This window comes from Falco cherrug, chromosome 19 (genome assembly GCF_023634085.1).
Source record: "Falco cherrug isolate bFalChe1 chromosome 19, bFalChe1.pri, whole genome shotgun sequence".
In the NCBI taxonomy this organism is placed as follows: Eukaryota; Metazoa; Chordata; class Aves; order Falconiformes; family Falconidae; genus Falco; species Falco cherrug.
In genome coordinates this window covers 428,340-442,835 of record NC_073715.1, presented here as the reverse complement: position 1 = coordinate 442,835, position 14,496 = coordinate 428,340, and positions in this window count along the sequence as shown.

Here is a 14,496-nt window from a genome sequence, read left to right as displayed (position 1 = left end):
CTGGAAGAAAACGGGCATATTATGAGCAATCCAGACCAAGTAACTTGATTGTAATAACAGGCCGCAGCTCTAACAAGCTGCAGGTGTTGTGAAGGACATGTGCAAGGCCAAGGGAGACAAAGAAACTGTGTATTCACAGAGAGGTAAGAGAGTTGGACAGATAAAAACAGGATGCCTGCACAAGGGGGGAGCAGCGTGTTGGCACCGCACTGGGACCAACAACTTGGGAGGTGGGAGCGTGTGAACGAGCAGTTTTAACCGATCACCTTTTACATAACAAAGCGTGCGTAGTGTGTGCATTTTTAGCTGTAGAGTATAAATTGGTGTGAGTCTATTAATAACGTGGCACTAACTTGATCACATTGGTCATATAAGTTGTGTCTGAGCCTACTGCATCAACAAGTGGCGCCCGAACAGGGACCCTCTTGTCCATGCTTGCTGGAGCACAGAGGTGGACAAGAGGGGGCAGAAGAAGCTGGCCGTAGCAGGTGCTGCCCCATTGCATGGGAAGATGCGTGCGCACAGCCGTTGGAATCTCGCCCCGATCAGGGGAGCGGTCGGGGAGGAGATGGGGTCCACGCTGAGCAAAGAGGAAGCGGCAGTGGTGAAGCTCCTCCAACATATCCTCTCTCAGAGAGGGTTATCTTGTGATGAGGGAAGCCTGAGGAAGTTGCTGTCATGGGCTCAGCAGCGAGGGCTGATCCCCTCAGTGAGCGCGGCTTTTGCGTTAACAGCTTGGTATAAGACCAGCGCGGCACTGTGGGAGGACATTAGGTCAGGCTCTGAAGAAAGTGCAATATTCTCCACAATGTGGAGGTTGATTTTAGAGACTTTAAAAGAAATGAAAGTGGTCAGCAGACGATTGTATGATGCTGCCACGGAAGGGGACTCCGAGACAGGAATCCATTTAGCACCTTGGTGGCAAATTCTGACTACTCTTCACCAAGTGTGGACTAATTCTACTAACGGTGCCAAACCAGAGGAAGCTGTAAATTCCACCAACAGCACGAGTGCTAAACCAGAGGAGGCTGTAAATTCCACCAACAGCGAGACTCTTCTCAACACACCACCAACGATGGCGATTCCGTCCACACCTCCTCTGCCCCGAAAGCTCCTGTCACTGATTGCTAGCTTGCTAAAGAAAGTAATACTACAAGTATATTATTTTTTCTGGCTTATTAACAGATGTCAGTTCTGCCCGTCATATCTTGCTACAGAACCGAGTTGCTATTGATTTTTATTATTAGCATGGGGACAAGAGTGTGAAGACTTTGATAGGATATGTTATGTGAATCTGAGCGACCACTCTGAATCAATCCACAAAAGCAAACAAAACTCAAAAGCCTTAAACAAATATCTGCAGCAGAGCCAGTGGTGGGATGCCTTTGGTGTCTTCTCACGGCTGGGAAACTTTAGGCCATGGATCAAAAGTATTACAGGATTTATTATAATTATCTTTAATCACCTTATTGATGTTTGCCTTATAACTCCCGTGCCTTTTTTCCTGTATTCAGTGTTTAGTTGATTGTAACATAAATCAGGTCATGGTCACCCAGCTACACACAACCTTTGCCTCTTTGGAATTAACAAGCAAAAAAGAGGAGGATAGAGAATGTCTGGAGAGAGATGTAGGAGAGGAAAATGAGAATGTTTGACCTAACAAGAGATGAGAGAACAGCTGGGTATTGTGAAGGAGAGTAGTTAAGATGAACACGGTTATCTAGTGATAAATATGTGTCTGCATGCGTGTAGTGATATACAGCTATGTAACTGCTGAATGATTTCTGCCCTGAGCCTGGTGGTGCATGCAGCTGCGGTTTGTGTCCAGGCTCAGAGATGTAAATAAGGGCTTCTCTGTTATGGGAAAGTCTCTCTGGTTACATAAAAAAAAAGAGGGAATGAAGGGAATGACCCCAGAGGCACGTTCAGAGAAAGCATGCTGATGTTTTGAACTTTTTGAAAATCTCTGCCGACCATGCGGTGTCTCCCATTTTGACTTTGTGTCAGTTGGTAATAAGCAGCCAAAGCACAAAGGCGTCTTAGTAGGCACAAAAGACCCTTGTACCGCGCAGTGGTCAGGACCGCATGGATGTTAACTTGGGGGAGAGGTTATGCTTGTGTCTCTACAGATGAAGGTCCGCCATGGATACCTGCTCGCTGTGTGCGGCCTGAGATTAGCGTGCCGGATCGTGGGAGCACTGCTGCCGCCAGTCAACCCAACAACTGATGTGTGGGTCTCCTTACAGAACCAGTCCTTGTTTGGTGTGCCCTTCCTTGAAACTGACTTTGCAGACATTGTTGCAAAAAGTGAATGTATGTAGGGAATGAAGAATCTTACTGAAAGCCTTGATATTTGGGATAATTGATTACCTCTGTATAAAGTTAATCCAAAAGAAGTTGATATTGTTTGCACTTGGAATGTCGATAGTTGTCTTTATGTAGATGCTAGTTCAGTAGGAGGCTATGACGGGACCATGACACCCACATAAATCAACACGTGAACATGTTGATAAGCATAATGCACTCAAACACAATATAACTTTGGATGAATCATGTAATGATGCAGTTGATTATTGGAATTGATGGGAACGTATTGCAGCGGTTCTTCTCTTACCCGAAGTAACAGCAGGGAAAGCATTAAAGAGTTAAATCACCTTGTTTGGTAGGCAGTTAAGAATCTGAGTCAAATTTGCCGCTATGACATACAAAACAGAGCAACTTCTGGCTTTTTGTTGTTGGCTCAAGGGCATGGCTCTAAGGATTTTGATGGTATGTGCTGAATGGATTTTAGGTGCCCCACTGCAGCAACATGCTATCAAAATCTGAGAAAACGTCAGCCTTTTTGGCATCCATTCACACAGTTGGCAGTATTGTTTGTTTGCTGTTGCCTTGGTTGCCGTCCTGTTTGCAAGGGCCCTGCAGAGCATGACAAACCTGGTACTAGCTGTTCAAAAACAGAAAGGGGGAATTGTAGAATTGTACAGAACAGAGACAGTGGGTTGCTTTAACGTAGATAAAGTGCAGCTTTGGCCTTGCTTTGACGATATGCAGCTTTGATCCTGCAGCAAAGAGTTAAATAACTTTGAGGGAGTATGAGAAGAAACTAGGATGAGACAGAACAAAGGAGGAATGTGATGTCACCTGTAGAAGATAAGGAAACAGCATGAACAGTAGACAATAGCCTATAGTGGACAGCGCTAAGGGAAGTGTTGTATGAATTTGACTGATCACTCGAACTCTATTCATAAGCAGCTTGCTGAGTTAAAAAAAAAGTACAAGCCATAAAGATTGAGAACAGGTTAACGGACTGGCTACAGAGTTTAGGAATTACTGGAGGGTTAAAAGATTTGTTTCTGCACGGGATAACGGTATTAATTGCCATTGTAATCTTTTTAATGATATTGGGTTGTGTGTGGAATTGCTTTATGAGAATGATGGACTGAATGATAAAAGGGGTCTGGATCACTCAAAAACAAAAAGGGGATTTGTGGAGTGGCTGGAAGACAACAGACATATAATGAGCAATCCAGACCAAGTAACTGTTGTAATAGCAGGCCAAGCAGGCCGAAGCCGTAACAAGCTGCAGGTGTTGTGAAGGACATATGCAAGGCCAAGAGAGATAAAGAACTGTATTCACAGAGAGATAAGAGAGTTGGACAGAAAGATGAGAGAAAGCAGGATGCCCGCACAAGGGGGGAGCAGTGTGTGGGCGCCACTCTGGGACCAATCAAATGGAGTGTGATGCCACATGGACAACAGCTAAGTGACATGAAAGACGCCAGAAAAGACTGATGTAACCAAGCGATTAAACAAGGTGTTGTTTAATAACAAATAATTGAATTATTTGTCCCTGACAGAAGGAAGAGAAGGGCCCCCGTTGTTATACATCATCAGGCTATTCAGGGAAGTCAAACACAGGCCATGCCTGGGTTACAGGTTCATTATAAGAACATGACTACAGGCAACTGGGAAGGACCCAGTCCAGTGTTGTTCATCGGTAGAGGGTATTTTTGTGTTTCCACACATAAAGGACCTCTATGGGTCCCTAGCAGATTTGTCCGCCCTGCATGTCAACTCCAGAAGAACGGAGAAAATATAGGTGACAGCTTTATCTCCAGCCAGTCTTTAACAAACTCTGTGCAGAACTTGGGCCAGTCCCATCCACCATAGAAGACGTGCTGTTGACAGCAGCGAGAAGACAATCATGTGGGTCACGAGCTTGTAATGCTGCGTTGAAAAAAACTTGTAATACGAAGAATGCTGTTTGTGAAAACTATAGGGAACGAGCAGCAATAATATTAAGTTGTGGTAACTGTAGACAGAATTTTGTTATAGGTTGTAGCCGCTTGCGAAATGATTATGCTTTGTACTTAGATTGTCAAAAGAGCTTTGCTAATATTACTTTTGAAAATACTTGTAGGGAATTTTTGAACCCTAAGCCAAGTCAACATTTTCCAGAAATATGGATGCCAGAAAGTATTGACAGCAGAATAGAAGCTATCTCTTGGTGGGCCTTGACAAAAAACTTAACTGTTGTTTTAGCTACAAAGAAAAGACAAGCTCTTGGCTTGTGGTGCTTGTTTTGTCAGTTGGGAACAAGATTGCGAGATAATGGAATTGTTTGACCTGATTGTAGGGCTGATAGGAGTCATCAGCATGCCCTCACAAGGAACAGCATGGGTTCCTGTCCAACCACAAATGCACATGTGGGTTACCTGGGCCAACAAGACAGGGCAAGATTCATTTTACTTACCGTTAGCTACCCCATCTGACCCATTTCGTACCTGTTTGATTGGGGTCCCTTTAAACCATATGAAGGAGTTTGGGCACTGGACAACAGGTAAAATATACTCCGACTACCTCGACCAAGCAGCAAATGACTTTTGCACCATCAACAGTGGGTCTGTGCAAGCCGATTGGTGCCAATCACTTGGTATTCCAAGAAACCCCTCGGGGGCTCAAGCGTTCCAAATTGCTCAGGGCCGGAATGTTACCGGCATGGAACCTCAGGAGCTTGACATCTTAGGATCTATGCTGGGAAACTACTGTTTATTTTGGGGGTTTTACAAGAAAGACATTGACTCAGGTAATTTTAGGATCCACAAAACAAGAAATGATAATCCTTGGATTGCCCCTGGGTCCCCCTGGCATTATAACATCACCGGTTACTGTAACGATTGGACTTGGCCTGTTTCATGGTCTGGTGAGACAAATGAAAAAGCAAAGATGTTGCCTCGGGCAGTATTCCGCGTTTGTGGAGATGGTGCCTGGCCCGCCGTACCTGCAAGGGCACCGGGAGGACCATGCTGCTTTGGCAAACTAACATTATTTGCCCCTGGTATCCATCAAATGCTTAACATAAGTAACAAGTTTAAACGCATCAGACGTAGTGTATACCAATTGGGACCTGAATGTACAGATGATGTTGAGTTGTGGGAACGTCCATCTGTCATTTTAGCATCACTCTTTACACCACAAGTTGCTTCTGCCAAGGCTCTCACTCAGTTGAGACAGTTGGCTTGTTGGACAGAGAACAAGTTAACATTACCTCCAGAGTATTAGATGACTCACCACTGATGTCGACAGTATACGACATGCTTTAATACAAAATCGAGCTGCCATTGATTTTCTGTTATTAGCACAAGGACACGGCTGTGAGGGTTTTGAGGGAAAGTGCTGTATGAATCTCGCTGATCATTCTGAGTCCATTCACAGAAAGCTTTCCCAACTACAAGATAATATGAAGAAACTCAGTTTTACTGAAAATCCTTATGACGATTGGCTTAAGGGATGGGGAATCACTGGCTGGTCGAAAACCTTATTGATGGAAGGGATTAAATTTTTGTTATTATCTTTGCTGTGCTTGTTATCTTTTGTTGTATTTTCTCCTGTTTGAAGAAAGATTTAGAATCAATCGTTGATAGAGCCTGGGTTATCCAGAAAGAAAAAGGGGGATGTGTAGGGGAATTCTTGGCAGAACAAGGGCATACTGTCCCCTTGCAGGAGTTGGACAACCCTGGCCTGCAGATTACAAAGTTACTTTGAAGATCTTGTACTGTCCTTGAATAGGCAGAATAAAGAATAATGAGCATTGTACAAGAACAAGGCCGGGTGCCAAGCAAGATATGAAAACCGCTAAGTTAGCACATCCTTATTAGGCGCTTGCAGCATGACAACCAATCAACAAGTAACATGAATACGTAACCGACAACCAATGACTGTCAGGCAGCTGCCGCGTGAACAGTGTGTTAGAAGTATAAATATGACAAAGTTGCTAAATAAAGTAGGACGATATGTAGCCACATTGGTGTGATTGTCGTTACTTGGCTGACTTTCTGATTGAGACCCTCTTCAGCCCACACTGCCCCAGTATGTCCCAGTGGCCTCCAGGTGGGGTGTGAGCCCTTCCCCACTGCTCTCTCAGCCTGACCATCCAGCTGGTGTTTTACTCATCTCTTTCTGTTCGCACCCAGAGTGTCATGGCCTCGCTTGGGCAGAAGAACGCTGATGAAGACCATGACAAGAGTTTTGCTGAAGCTGAGGGAAATGACATCCACTGTGGAGCTCCTCACGCACAACTGCAGGCTGTCAGGTTGGCAAGGCAGGAGTTACCCTTGGGAAATCCACCTGGACAGTTACCCGCTCAGGTGCCAGAAATGTCACCCAAGAGGACTCTAACTGGTGGCACACCCCTCACCACTGGGGGTCTGTGCAGCCTGTGGTTCCCCGAGCTGCACTTACGGACTCCTTCCAAGACAGTTGCAACACTTACTTGTCCTTTCTCACAAGTGACCTCTGCCAATTCAAGGAGCTTTCAAAAGCGATACTTCAAGGAAATACTGATTTTATACCAGAACTTCACCATTGTTATTAGTTATACCACGCCCCTATTTTCTCTCATCTTTAACATATATGTACCTGAGCAGGAGACAGTGACGACTTCTGAAGTCATCTTTTCAGCAGACTGTCTCAGCAAAGGCTCTTTCAGTTATTCACCTGTTTTCTCCTCCCTTTATTCTTTGGTCTTTTAGGTACGTCTCACCTGTGCTGCTGTTTTTACTTCAGGAAGGAAAAGCTTGCATGTCTCCCCACAGCCAAACTGTCTCCTTACCCAACTCTTCCCTTGTCTTTAGATCTATATTTCTGTATCTAGCACCTAAAAGATTTCTCATGAGAGTGTCCCTTGCAGAAAGGCACCTCATCAGAGACAGCTTGGACATGGCACCTGCTTGTGGAGGGTGTTGGCTTATTTATGACATTTGATCATTCTTCACATTGCTTGCAGATTTGAATAATTCTTCTGCACCTGTGTGCAGCCTGTCCTCTAAGGCAAACAGGTGGGGATGGTGCAAAGGAGCTGCAGCACCCACCTGCAGAATTGAGGGGAGAAGTCTGACGTAAGGAGAAGGGATGTGAGTCCCAGGGGACAATGAGAAAAAGGGTGGTCTTGGGGACATTCAGAGCAAGGTTGTCCATCTGGTGTCAGACCTCAAGCGACTGCATTTCCTACCAGTCCAGACCTGATGAGGAGACCCTCTGCATCATTATCACTTGGAGATTGCTGCTAGAACCTCCCCTCTAGCCTAAAAAGTAGCAAAATACAACCTATGAAATGAAAAATAATTATTTTGAAGTGCACTTTGAAATCCTCTCTCTTATCTACATGAATGGAACAGATTCAATTAGCTACACAGGTCTTCAAGACTTGAAGGAAATGAGAAAAGGCAAATACCTCATTAGGGCCTTGGGGGCTCCTGCCATGAACCTGAGCTACTGAGAGCAGACTGAACCAACCACTGAAGGAATGTAAGTCAGAAGCAACACTGAAAATACCTTCAAACATTGATGGGTCCCACTGAGGGCCATTGCTGACAAAGCGTCCCCATGGACTCGTTAGAGTAGCTAATTAGAGGCCAGACCTGCAGGCAGGCAAAGGTACTGTGTCAGTGGCTGTAATGCTGCAAAACACATTTGGATTTTTTTATGAAGCAGAAAGACCAAGCCCTGACCCCCAGGCTCTTGGAGGGCAGAACATAAGACCCTCCAAATCAAGTTCTATGTCACAGGCCTTGGTGGGAGAGGCAGCTGCCATTGCCAGGGGGACAGAAGCCTCAGCCCCCTGTGGGGCCATTCAGCCTCGCTGCAGCCCTGGGCCATCTCCACTGCAAGTTGCCCTACACTGTCCATGTGGCACCTCTTTCCACTCTGGGGGTTGGCATCTTCCTTGCTTTCCCACCCAGCCCTCACACCTGCATTTCTTTGCCTTTTCTGCAGTTTCTCCCCTCATCCCTGCTTGCTCCTTGAAACTCAAAGCCATGGAACGATCCAGGCTCCCTCTGGGTGAACTCTGGCATCAGAGGGCAACCCTCAGAGGGACATTTCTTTTTCCTCACATCCAATCTTACCCTTCCAAGCAGCACTTTGCGGAGGTTTTCTCTTCCTGTCACTATCAGGAATCACTCCCTTATCTCTGACACCCCCCTTCAAGCAGGTGCATGCTGTTACTGTGGTGCCCTGAGGCTCCACTTTGCCAGTATCAAGAAGCCCAGGACCTTCAGTCTCTCTCCACAGGCACCAAACTCAATCCAGGCAGGTATCCTCCACAGCCTCTCCACTTTTCCCCCATTCCTCCAGAATGAGAAACCTCAAAGCCCAGGCACAGATAACCTGGATGTGGCCACAACAGTGCTGTGTCAAGGGGGATGATGCTGAGTCAAGGGGGATGATGAATCCCTTGTCTGGGTGGCCACCTATGGTGAAAACCTCCAAGAATCACCAAAGGAGGACAGCCAATGGCCAGGGAGGAAAGGGAAAGGAGAGGTGAGCTGCTTGCATGGGAGGATACAGGGGTGGTCAAGGAGAAGCAATTGTGCGTGGGAAAGGAGGGAAAAGTTAGGAAAGGGTGAAGAATAGGAATCCATAGGAACCAGCCAAGCAGCCCTGCATCTGAGCAGCAAAGCTTGGAGTGGGAAAAGAACATCGCAGGTCATCTGACCAACTTTCTGATTGGCTTCAACAGCCGCTGGAAACCTGAGTGATTTCCCTGCCATCACGAAGGCAAGATCCGTGGTGGATGGAGATCCAGAATCATTCATGCTGGAAGGGACCTCAGGAGGTGTCCAGGCCTACATGCTGCTTAGAGAACGATCAGTTATGGGGTTGAAGCAAGTAGCTCACGCTTTCCTTCAAGTGGGGCTTGAAAAGCTCCAAGGATGGACATGGCACAAGCTCTGTGGGACATCTGCTCCACTGCTTGACTGTCTTCATGGGGAAGGACATTGTCTTCCCTTGCTTCAGCTGATGCCCATTGGCTCTCATCCTCCCATCACGCACAACAGGCAAGAACCTGGCTGCCTTTTCTTGCTGATATGGCCCAAGAAGATATGGGAAGGCTGTTATTAGGTGTCCCCAAAGCCTCCTCTTCTCCTGGCTTTGCACCTTTCAAATAAGGCCCATGGCATCCTGGGCTGCATTAGGAAGAGCACTGCCCAAGGGTTGGTGGAGGTGATCTCTCCTCTCTACTCAGCCCTGCTACAGTTTGTCTTGTTGACTTGCCCTTGATTTCTACTTTACCAGCGTCACCCATACTTGACAGAAAGGTGCTGTCCACATTTTTCACCATTCCTGCCTTGTCTTTCTGTTCAAAACAAGTCCAGCAAAGCATTTGTGCCATGTTGGTCAGGGATCATTGCTGCGATGGAGAGACGGGACGCAGGGTGATACAAGCAAATGCCAATTTATTGTACAGAAGCACGAGTTTATATACACTTTCAGAAGCTGCGCGTTTTAAACAGATTGGTTCCTGAAGCTAAGCCTTGCATACTAGGCAGTCCCCGATTGATGGTTAACTACCAGCAATTAACAGCAGGGTGTTACCCTTCCTTCACGGCATCCGTCCCCCACTCCCCTATGCTCTCTCAGCATGGCTCATCATGTTAATTGTTGTGTCTATTCACACTCCTTGTCTTCCCAGGGTTAGTGACCTACAAGCTCTAGCACATTCCCTTCAGCTAACTGATTGCCACGCATGGTCCTAATTTCCAGCCCGCTCCTGCAGATCATCTGCCACTTTCCCTTCAACCAAGGCCTTCAAGTAAAGTTCCCTTTCTCTAGCGGTCTAAAGGAGATGTCGTTCTCCTTCTAACCTTCATCAGGAGGTTGAGAGAATCTGAGCAGAAGCCCTTTGCACATCGAGGAGTTAGTGATGAGTGTCACAGAAAACCTGAGCAGGCCTGTGCTGTGCTCCATGTACCTCTTGGCCTTCAGGCTGAGCTGTGCTGAGTGTGCCCCTGGGTTGCAGAACAAGCCATATTGGAAGAAGAAATCTGCAGGAAGCTGCTGGTGAATGGCCAACCCCACGCCCCTACCTTTACCTGGGACTGCAGTTACCAACTCCCAAGTGAACATCTCCTCTTAGAACACGAGAAGTGATGACTAGAATGGGTTTCCCTGGCAGAAAACACTTCAAGAGCTGACAGGAGCAGTGTGGGATAACCCTTCTGCAGGCAGGATCTGCACAACTTGCTGCACCACCCTCCCAACGCTGGAAACTCCGTGTTCCCGGCCTCGGAAGGGACGGCATACAGCTGACACGATTGTCTCTGTGTGTAGAGAGTTGGCTCTAGCCAAGGCCAATTGAAATGACACTTTGTCTCAGAGTCCAAGTGCCTTTCTTACTGCAGCCATAACCAGCTGGGCTGCTGATGGCCAATCCCCCAAGGGAACTGGACACTCCAGGGACCTCAAGCTCGCCTTCATGGCCACGTGCCTCCTAGTGGCCTATGAGCTTCTCAGATGTAATGGGTGTCATAATGATAGCCCAGATCATCAGCCTGCTTGTGGCCTCGGTTACTCCTTGGTTAGCGGTTCCTGAATTGGAGAAGGCAGTGATAAAGAGATGCACAGCAATGGAAGAGATGGCCAAGGACCCTGCAGGTGCCATGAAGGCTTTGCAGGAAGAAGTGTGAGAAATAGCCCCTATAGCTGTGCAAAATGGAATGGCGTTAGATATGAAGGTGGCGTCTGAAGGCAGAGTCTGTGCTGTTCTTAATACCAGTTGTTGCATCTACGTAGATCAAAGTGGGAGAAATTCTACAGATATATGTGTAAAAAAAATTTGAACACATCCTATTATTTGTCGTGAGTTCCAGAACGTTTGCACCTTCTATGAAATTGAAGACATTTGGAATAGCCTGACGTCCTGGTTTCCTGATTTACAGCTATGGATTAAGAAGTTCATCTCCAGATGCCTTTCTCCTCTTTCTCTTTGATCGCTCCAATCCATTTTACCTATGTAGCTTGTGCTTTAAGGTTCAGAGAGGAAAATTTGGACTGTCTTTCAGTAGTGTCTCTAATATTCCCTATGGGCAACTCTTCAGTAGTGGCAACAGACTTCATGGGGATTTGCTTGAACTTACAATTATACAGCTGAGAAATGTATTTTTTATTTATTAATTTCTATCCCACTCCCCCCACACACACACACACACGATAATTAATACCTCTTTTATTCCTGCTTACACCCTGTTCTCTAAGGAAAGCAGGCAATAATTATAGCCAAGAATTTGCTATATTCAGCTGCAGAGTTGGTTGAAGATCTGATGTAAAGTGATGTAAGTCTCATGGGGCTGAAGACAAAAATATTGAGGCTGGAGAGCTGGGGAGCAAGGCTGTCCACGCAGTTATTAGCTCCAGGGACTGCTTTTCCTACTTGTCCGCACCTCCTCAGGAGACACTGTGCATCAATAGTAATTGGAAAAGCCTTCTATCATTTCCCCAAAGTGCTCATTACCTGCCTTTCTCTTTCACTGTACGGCTGAAACTTATCTCATTAAGCGTAGGAGCCAAACTTGAAGACCAGATGTCCCTGATGGAGGAGACAGGGCTCGTCAGGGCGTTCTCCCTCGTCATGAGCCCAGGGTGTCTGTGGTGCTCTGGACTTCAGGTGTTCAGAGGAGCCTGAAGAAACCTCTCAAGAACACCAAGTCCGGAGCAAAGCCCACAGTCCCTGGAAGCGTTAATGGGCCCCACTGAGGGCCATGCCTGAGAAAGCCTCCCCATGGCCTTGTTAGAGCCCATCCTTGGAGGCTGTGAGTGCAGGAAGGCAAAGGCGCTGTGCAGGCAGCTCTGCTGCTGAGCAAAGCCTTGGCTTGCTTGATGAAGCAGAAAGGCCAAGGTGTGACCTGCAGCCTGTGGGGAGGTGGGTGCTGTCCCTCACAGAGGGCTCAGGGCTCTTCCTGGGGACCATGGAAGGTGGGCATCCAATGCCCAGTGAAGGACAGCAATGGCACAGCAACTTCCAGCTTCCCCATGGGGCTGCAAGGAGGCAACGATGCCCCCGTGCCATGAGGACATCATGTCTTGTCATGGCCCTCAGAGGCAGAGACAGCTGCCACAGCCAAGGGGACACAGACCTGGGTTCTACTGGTGCCTTCCAGCCTTGACAGTGCCCTCTGCCCTCTTCACCACAGGCTGTCCTACATGGTTGGAGCCCTGCCCCTGTTTCCCTGCAGGCTGTAGGCACCATCTCGCTGCCCTGCCTTGCTCTCACCCCAACATTGCCATACCTTCGCTGAGGTACCTCCACTCTCACCGGCTGTTCCTTGAAACACAAAGCCATGGGCTGATCCAGGCTCCCTCTGGCTGAGCTCTTGCACCGCAGCAGGACCCCTAGGGTGAAAGTTCTTCCTCCCGATAGCCACTCTCCATTTGCAACATTACACTTTGTGAAATCTTTTCCCCTCTCCTCTTTTTTCCCACTACCCAGGAAAGCTTTACCACCGCAGGAACTGCCCTCCAAGCAGGGAACCTAACTCAAAAGCTATTTTTGGTGGTCTTTCCCCTCAAAAAAATGAAGTCACCTCCACATGGTCTTCTAAACCACATGGCTGCTGCTGGCCTTTCAGCTTCTCCCAGAGACGTGACCAAGCCACATGACTGCTGCTGTCCTCTCATGTCCACAGGCAAAATGGACATGACAGCCTGTACCCCAGCCCTTTTCCTGGAGAGGTCCTATGCTGTAGCTTGGCAGAAGGACTTTCCCAGCCATGTTCCTGTTGCCAGCCTGCCACCTCCAGAGACAGAACTGACCTCACAGGCCCCTTCACAGCCAGGCATGTCCTCCTGCATGAGGAGTTCCTGAGAATCAGCTGTCCTCCTCATAACACACCCCTCTGTCACCCTCATTCTAACCCATGACCTGGCCACAGAAAAGCAGCCTTGTTTCGTTCAGATTTTTCAAGTGCATTTCCCACAAGCCATTTGAGTGGAGAAACATTCTTCACATGAACTTCCGTAGTTGTGTTGACATACACATGATATATGATCTTTCATATATATGGCTTTTTTTTCCAGGTTGGACTGACCGCTGGAGATCATCGAATCCAGCCCTCCAACTGAGGCAGGGTCAGCTAGAGCAACTTGCTCAGTAACTGGTCTAGCTAGGCTTGCAATATCATAGAGGCATAGGAACAGAGAATCATTTAGGTTGAAAAAGACCTTAAAGAGAATCAAATCCAACCGTTACCACAGGACGGCCAATCCCATCACTAAATCATGTCCCGAAGCTCTGCATCTATGTACTTTTGAAACACCTCCAGGGCTGGTGATTCCACCAGCTCCCTGGGCAGCCTGTTCCAATGCTTGACCATCCTTGCAGTGAAGATGTTTTTCCTCATATCCCATCTAAAGCTCTCTTGGTGTAAATTGAGGCATATTCCTCTTGTTCTGTCACTTCTTACCTGGGAGAAGAGACCTACCCCACCTTTCAGGTCTACAACCCAACCTTTCAAGTCTACAACATCCTTTCAGGCAGAAAGATCCCCCCTGTGGTTCCTCTTCTCCACACTGTACAACCTAAGTCCCCTCAGGTGCTCTTCAACAGTGCAGGGCTCCAGACCCTTCACCACCTTTGTTGCCCTTCTCTGGACATTACTAAAACACCTCAACATTACTGTTGAAGTGAGTGGCCCAAAATGGAAACACAGTGTTCACGGTGTGGCTTCAGCAGTGCCGAGTACAGGGGGTCCATCACTGCCCTGGTCCTGCTGGCCACACTGTTTCTGATAGCAGACACGATGATATGGGCCTTCTTGGCCACCCGGGCACACTGCTGGCTCATGCTCAACCATCTGTCAACCTGCACCCTCAGGGTACTTCCCCACCAGGCTGCCTTCCAGCCACTCTGGCCCAAGCCTGTAGCGTTGTGGGGGGCTGTTGTGACCCACGTACAGAACTGGCACTTCTCCTGGTTGAACTTCATACAACTGGACTCATCCAAATGGTCCAACCCGTGCAGATCCCTCTGCAGAGGTTTACTGCCCTCATGGAGATCAACACTGCCACTCAATTTGGTGTTGTATGCAAACTCACTGAGGGTGCACTCAAGCCAGATCATTAATAAAGTTCTGAAGCAGGACTGGCCCCCACACTGAGCCCTGGGGAACACCACTCCTTATGGGCTGTTGTCACCTGAATTCACTCCATTTACTCCCCCTC